Source organism: Protopterus annectens, chromosome 7.part0 (assembly GCF_019279795.1).
Source record: "Protopterus annectens isolate FY-2018-M chromosome 7.part0, PAN1.0, whole genome shotgun sequence".
Taxonomy (NCBI): Eukaryota; Metazoa; Chordata; order Ceratodontiformes; family Protopteridae; genus Protopterus; species Protopterus annectens.
The window spans coordinates 1,261,163,333-1,261,171,693 of record NC_056739.1 but is presented as its reverse complement, the minus strand read 5'-3'; positions in this window follow the sequence as shown (position 1 = coordinate 1,261,171,693).

Below are 8,361 nucleotides of genomic sequence, written 5' to 3'. Positions count from 1 at the left end.
CTGTGTGAACCACCTTACCCTCGTCTACCTCTTTGGTGACTGCTTCAAAGAAGTCTATCAGGTTTAGGAGACATGATCTGGCTTTTACAAACCCGAACTGGGTAGGGTCCAGAGTTTGGAGATTACCAATGTCTTTGTTTATAAGTTCCATGATGATACGTTCCATGTCCTTGCATACCAGGCTTGTTAAGCTAATGGGGCGGTAGTTCCTGGGGTCCATGGTGGCTCTCCCTTTGTGGAGTGGGATAACCGTTGCTGTGTGCCATTCAGTGGACACAAAGCCTGAGGTGAGGCTATGATTGAGCATGGTGCTTAGGTGGGTTGCCAGTTCGTTCTGTAGTTCATGTAGAACACAGACTGGGATGTTGTCAGGTCCCATGGATGCTGTGTTCTTGGCTTTGGACAGTGTGGTTTTTACCTGTGCAGCTGTGATTACAGGAACTTTGCATTCTTCTGGTATAGAGATGGGCCCTTTAGGAGGTGAGAGGGGGGTAAAGTTATCACTGAACCTATCTGCCAGGATGTTGGCAATATCAGTTGGTTCTGTATATTTAGTGCCATTGTGCTGTAACTCAGAGCAAATCTGAGTGTTGCCATTGAGATTCTTAACATAGCTATAAAATTAATGCAAGGGGATGTAATGTAAGTATTTCAGGTATAAATGTAGAATGTTGCTACAGTAACAGGGGTTGTGTTAACCGACATGTTGTGTGGGAAGTCACTTCTGATACTGACATGTACACCATCAGTTACTGACAGACATCACAAGATCATCATAGTGAAGTACCACTCAAATCACAGCAATGATCCTGTGGAATACAGCAGAGATATGACCAATAAACATGGACAGTCTGACACAATCTGGTCAGTCCAGAGGTACACAAAACTCCTTAGTGCAAGACATGTGGACTAAGCCTGACAAAGTGGATATTTACAGCCATGTAAATTGGGATATCACAAAAATACTGGAATAGATAAGCTCACACAGATGATGCATTCACACACTCCTGTCTGTCCTAACACATAATAACTGGAGGAGCAGAGGTCCCAAGCCCACATACTCCTCACTAGTTAGTGACATACATCTTCACTGCATCCCACTGCTTTGTCAGAAATACCCAACACATATGGTGGCCAGGCAACAGTACATCTGATAGATATCTGGACATAACATCACACTAGGTAAATACACTGAGCTACTAGGCATGTCATAAAGCACTGTGCAAACTACAGGCAGACTGCCACAACACTGACCCAAGTTTCCTATGGGGGAATACACATGTACCTGCAAATATAGCAGGCACTACAGGCATGCAACAGCACAGAGTAACAGTCACCAGTGTGAAAGTGCATACTCACAACCAATCTGAACACAGTCACAGTCACATTATGATAAGCCTAATTAATAGTACAGTACATGGTCTGTGTGAACAAAACCATCCTCATATGTGCCACTCACACACTAACCCTACATATACTGGCCCAATACAGAGTGTAGTCTGATGCCTGACTGTGGTATGCGACGTGTGTCAGTCTGGCCCTACAAACATGTACACTGATAGGGTACCATAAACTGGAGCAGCATGCAACATCAGATAGAACAGGACCAAGAACAATGACATCTACCACAGACTGTACACAGGCCAAGCAACATATTCACAATACACACTCTGTCAACAATCACCATAAGTACACAGACCTCACTACTGTACAGACTACAACAGAATGTCCAGGTTTTGTCCTCAAATATAAGGCCTACTATACATAACATGTCTAGCAGTCTGATATCTCACTGGCTTGTTGTCAAGTATGATGTCAGCAAATAAGGATGTACTGTACATATGCACCTGTTACTGCATGACATATGGACAAAGGATGACAGACTTGGGGGACAGAGGCAAAAACACAGGGCAAATATTGGCATATTGCTGTGATGAACTGAGAATTTCCTGGTGTAACAGGGTTTGTTGTGACATATCTCTTCTGAGGGATATGGAGTCAGTAACTCACAAGGATGTCACCATGTACTGACTGCAATCATCAGAGTATGCTACTGCATTTCTAAAGATAGGAAATGTGTGAGTAACACACCACATGTAAGACTCCAAACTCTGGAAAGTCTGCAGATAGCTCTGCAGTTGAGAGTTTCCTCAACCACATAACACTGTCATGCCAGACTTTAAATCATGTAGAACAGTCATAGCCACACAAACCCTGTCAAACCAACATTACTTCAAATGTAGAACAGCAATACTTACATTCTGTCCCCATGTCTGGAACATCCCCCTCCTGTTTGTTGGCCTGTCTCCACAGTGTATGTTGTAAGAGGTATTTCCAACTACCCTCTGTGATGCTGTTTGTCAAACACCCACATGAAGTTCTGCTCACAGTGAAGGAAAAGAGCCAACATCCACATGAAGTGTTTAGTTATAGGAGTGTGTTTTCATGCAATTGGCTATAAGAATGATACCACAACTGTTCCACATGCAGTTATCAAGTGGGGGACTACAATTCGTGCACAGGTCATCAGCTGATCATGAGCATTACTTAGAAAACTCAAGCTGCTGCCTATGCAAAACAGATGTACTTTTCCACATCCACCAGAGAAGGAGAGAGAGAGAGACACACACACAGAGTCAAAGTAAGAAAGGAAGGGAGTAAGAGAGTAAGAGCCAAGCATGTTTGTGTATAATTCATGGGTGGAGAGTGGTATCTGGGTATTATAATGGTTGCCTATATTGTTTACTAATCCATACTGTCACGTAGTAATTGCACATGGTTGTACATATTTATGGCTGAGGATTGTCTACAACAACCTCTACAGTGTTTGAAAACTGATGGCCTTGTAATGTAGACAATGGGACATATAGCTCCTGCATATAATGATGTAGCAAAACCCACACTGCAATAGATCCTGTCATTACACAATCACCCCAACAGGATACTGATGATACATACACAAACACATATTTACCAGTACTGAGTTTCAAACCCCTACCTAACTATGTATTGCTATTACAGTGTTACACAGTTATTGCAAGTGCTACAGAGTTTACATGTTGGAGAGATGTCCAAAGGTATCTTTGTAGGTGAGTGATATCAGCAAAAGTGCTAAAGGAGGGGTAAGGGAAGTGTAGTAAGTGTGAATGTCCACAAAATCAGGTGTCAATGAAGACACACACACACATACTCTCTCAGAGAAACACATACATTGTTATAGTTGGCAGGATCAGGATTAGAAGTCCGACCAAACTAGTTTACTGCACTACAGTATTATGCAGTTATCACAAGCACCACAGAGCTTATATGGATGATACATGGCCAAAGGGGTATTTCAAGGTGAATGACATCGGCAGGTGTGCTAAACTAGGGCAATGGGAGGTGTAGTGAGTGTGAATGGCTTCAAAATCATTAATCTCCACACACACACACACACACACACACACACACACACACACACACACACACACACAAACACACAATTTGCCAGTACTGAGATGCATAGGTTCATTGCTTCACAGGTGTGTAGTAGGTGAATCGGCATGAAGGCTGTACAAGGCTAGCAAAGGGAATACCTTGACATCAGGCCACATGACAATAGTCTCCAGTGTGGGTCAGGGATGTAGTCCCTGGAGTGATCCACTCAGGTGGGTATTGTATTCACCATCCACTCATCTGGGTTACTATTGGGGGTGTCCAGTGATGTGCACTGCTTTCCATGTATGTAATCTCTATTCCATAACATGGACAGTGTCTGAGTTGTGCACATGTCCCACACGCATGTTCTTTGATATGTGGAAGTATACTTGAGGTCTCTGGGGCATGTTGTGTGGACAGATTATTATCTTCTGATGTAGCATTCCTGACATCATTCGATGATACCTGGCTATGGAACTGAAGTCATGCTTGCACCTACATTGACAGCATGATACAGGTATTTAGTGGAGTTAGTGGTGTCTGTCCATACAGGGCATGTGTATAAGGCATGGTATTCCCTTTATGGGTTACATTTGCAGACTCTACAGTTGTTGCAGGCATCCAGCGGGGAACATAGCAAAAGGGCCACTGTAAGCATTTATTTGTCTACTGCAGGGATGGAACAGGGTGCCATGTCCTTTACTTGCTGGATAGCACACACTCAGTCAGGAGATGTAACACATCACAGTACTTTCTGATGTCAGTGGCAACAAGCATGTAGTCCATTGCAATCACACAGTGGTTACTATCTGTGAGGCAATATGCAGGGAACTACCAGTATAGTGGTTGTTGCCTAGCCATGTGTGTTTGTGTATGAGACATGGGTGGAGAGTGTTCTCTGAGTAATATAAGGGTTGCCAATATTGCTCACCAATCCATAATGTCACATGTAGGGCTATGGATTGTCTACACCAGCCTCTCTGGTGTTTGGCATTTGTTGTACTTGTAAGATGGACATTGTGACATATACTAGGTCCTCAACATAATAATTTAGCAAAACCCACCCCACATTGCATCCTATTATTACACAATTACATCAACCTCCACACAGGAGACTGATGGCAGACACACACACACACACTTGCCAGTACTGAGATTCAAACTCCTGCCTAGCTATGTATTGCTACTACAGTGTACCACATTTATCACACATGCCACGGAGCTTATAGAATGGATGTTGTCCCAATGTACTTCTAAGGTGAGGAACATCACCAGCACTTGTAAATACTGGCATTGGGTGATGTAGTGGGTGAGAGATCCCCAAAATAATTTTACCCTAAAGACACATTTACATTTGCCAGGAGTGAGGTTCAAACCTCTATCTAACAATCTTTATGTACCGTTATGTTACACATCGACTACATGCACCACCAACCTGACATGGTTTAGGGATGGCAACAGGTACTTCTAAAGTGGATGATATCTGTAGGACTGCAAAAGTTAGGCTCTGAAATGTGTACTGGGTGTAAATGGATGGGGCCAAAATCTTTGAGGTACATACATACATATGTACACACACAAACACTTACCACACATGAGATTCAAACCCATACCTATGTAGTTACTGCTATTATAGTGCTCCGTATTTATGGCATGCACCACAGAGCTTAGAGGGCTGGCCCTTATTCAAAGGGGTATTTCTAGGTGACTGACATCAGCAGCCTTGCTAAAGTAGGGCAAGGGGAGGTGTAGTGACTGTGAATGGCCTCAAAATCATTACTCTCTACACACAGATTTTTACAGTTGCCACATCGTGGATTAGAACTCTTACCTAATTAGGTATGTTACACTATAGCATTACACAGTTATTGCACATGCCACAGACCTTATAGGGCTGGCCCTTGTCCAAAGGGGTATTTCAAGGTGACTGACATCAGCAGGCTTGCTAAAGTAAGGCAATGGAAGGTGTAGTGACTGTGAATGGCCTCACAATAATTAATCTCTATACAGACACAGAGTTTCACAGCTGCCATATCTGGGATTAGATTACACTACAGCATTACACAGTTAACACATGCACCACTGAGCTTATAGGGCTGGTCATTGTCCAAAGGGGCATTTCAAGATGACTGACATCAGCAGGCTTGCTAAAGTAGGGCAATGGGAGGTGCAGTGACTGTGAATGGCCTCAAAGTCATTAATCTCTACTCACACACACATACACACACACACACACACACACACACACACACACACACACACACACACACACACACACAGTTTCCACGTCTGGGAATAGAACTTCTACCTAACTAGTATGTTACATTATAACAATACACAGTTATTGCAAGCGCCACGGAGCTTAGGGGGCTAAGAATTGGCCAGAGGGTTATTTCAAGGTGACTGACATCAGCATAAATGCTAACATGGGCAATAGGAAGTGCAATGTGTGTGAATGGGCCATAAACCATTCCTCTGGAAACACACACACAACACTCAGTCACACATAACTTTACATTTGACAATACTGGATATACAAAAGCTAGATGAACACTGATTTGTACTATTATGTTACATGGTTATCACAAGCACCACAGACACTGTAGGGCTGAGGGCTACCAAAAGCAGATGTCTACAGTGATTGACATTGGCACATCATGTGATATTAGCCAATTGGATGTGTGGTGGATGTGGCAGGCCTCATGATGGCAATCTCTTTGTCACTGTCTGTCTCTCTCTTCCCCACATCTCTGTGTGTGTATGTTTGACCTATTATAGTGTGTTGGCCTTGGATATGTGTGAGTATTCCTATCCAATGTATGTGCAAAGCATAAATGGTGTGCAAAGTGGTGTGTGTGCACAGACATCTGTGACTGACAGATATGTATAGTCCACTGTTGCTGTCAGACATGGGCTTAATTTCTCTAAGTGTAGGAGCATGCCCATTATGACCTTCTGTATTGAGTGTGTGAATCCATTCCAGGTAGGTTGTACTCCAGTACAGGATTTTGTGTTCTACACCTTCAGCTAGAAACCTGTTTCTGCAGGATATCTGTAGATAGGTTGACAATATGGAGTCACAATGGGTGGAAAATAGTGGGATACTGTAACTATTGTGTCTGTGCTACTTGTGTTACACAGTTGGTGTTAACAGAGATATTCAGACATATGTACTGTTTTACACTGTGATGTATTATGTCATCAGCTACTGACAGATATACTTATTTGCTCACAATTATTTCCTAGGAAATACAAGATGAATGAAGCTGTGTCCAATATTGTGGTCTGCAGCCTACATATTCTTTCACACTCATGTCATTCTGGAGGGATAGCTGCAGGCACTTGCTGATGGGTCTGCGTAAATGGTCCAGCACCTTGGTACTGTGGTGGCTGAGGATCCCCTGCTTGTACATCTATCGACATAACAGAATGCCCATATCCTGCTATGGCCATACCTCTCAGCTGTACAGATTCACCCAGGTTACCCAGAGGTAGGGCTCATATATCTGGTCAGTTCACCTTCACATTGTGGTTTACAAGCAGGTTTGTAGCCAGCCATTACTGGGTTTGCAGGCATGGGTAGTATGGGCACACATCAGAGTTTCAGACTTCACACACTCCATGGCGTCCATGCTTCTACACCCCCCGGGTCTATATTATAAGATCGATGGTTGAAAACATTGAACAACATATGGTCGACACCATATGATCGATGTCTTCAAACGTTGACCTTATAAAAAGACAAAAAGAAAAAAAGAAAGAAGTACCCTAATGGGTACTGCATCCCCCTACACACACACCCCTGCTACTTAAATATACCAACTCCAAGACCACACTACATTGCAGTAAACAGAAATCTCCCCTTTATGGAGATTTCCATTTACACGCTCGAGATTCTGAGCATTCACTATTCTCATGTCGACAATGTCAGATTCGACATTGTCGGCATTCGAGAATATAATATAGACCACCCCCACTCTGTTATTCTATCCTCTTCCTAAAATTATGCAAGCGATATCTGAGAAGTATCCCTATTTTTGTCCCTTCATCCCAGCGGTATTTAGAGGTTGGTCCACAGTTCATGCAGTAGGACATGGTGGGCATGCTACTGGGATTTGTCGACATGGCCTTGCATTTGTGTTCTGTGGACTGTGTTATGTTGTTAGTTGGGACCCCATGAGATAACATACATTGGCAGTACGGGGAGAGGAACAGCCCTTTGACAAAGGACTGTAGGGCATTTGGTAGTGATGCAGGCCAGTGCATTCTGTCATACCTACAGTCCCAGGCTGCGAGCCACTGGATTTCCCTGGGGTGACAGGGTAAATGTACAAGGTGTAAATGGCAATAGTTCCTGTCCATTTTAATCCATTGTTCTGGATGCTGGCAGGGTGCTGCTTACAGCTAGGGACACACCTGCATGGGACACCTCTTCAGCATGCTGCATTCTGTGGGTATTCCCATACAGAAGTGGGGGCCATACTGTACTCATTCCCAACAGCAGGGATATGACCTGTGATAAACCTGCGGCTGATGGTGGGGTGAGCTGAGTGCATGTGTGATATGGGAGCTTCTTGCAGCTGAATCACAGATATACCTGGGACATTTTAAAATACCAGCAAGACCACCGATCCAAGAAGTAAGCAATTTTAATGAAACACTTAGCACCTCGGCTTGCACAGCCTTCCAAGAGTAAAAACACTACAAAACACTCTTTATTTAAATACAGCATATTGCACAAGACAATTAATCAATTAAGCATACAGTTTAAATCACATACTTCCAATTACATTCCTTGTTGAGTCCCTGGGGCTCCAAAGTACCATACTTTAAAATCAAGAGGGTTTCTTCTTTTAAAAGTTTATTTTTTAAAGACACACATTCAACTATACCAACTTGCAATTTTTCCAGAACACAGCCCCTAAGAGAATCAGGATCAGAATT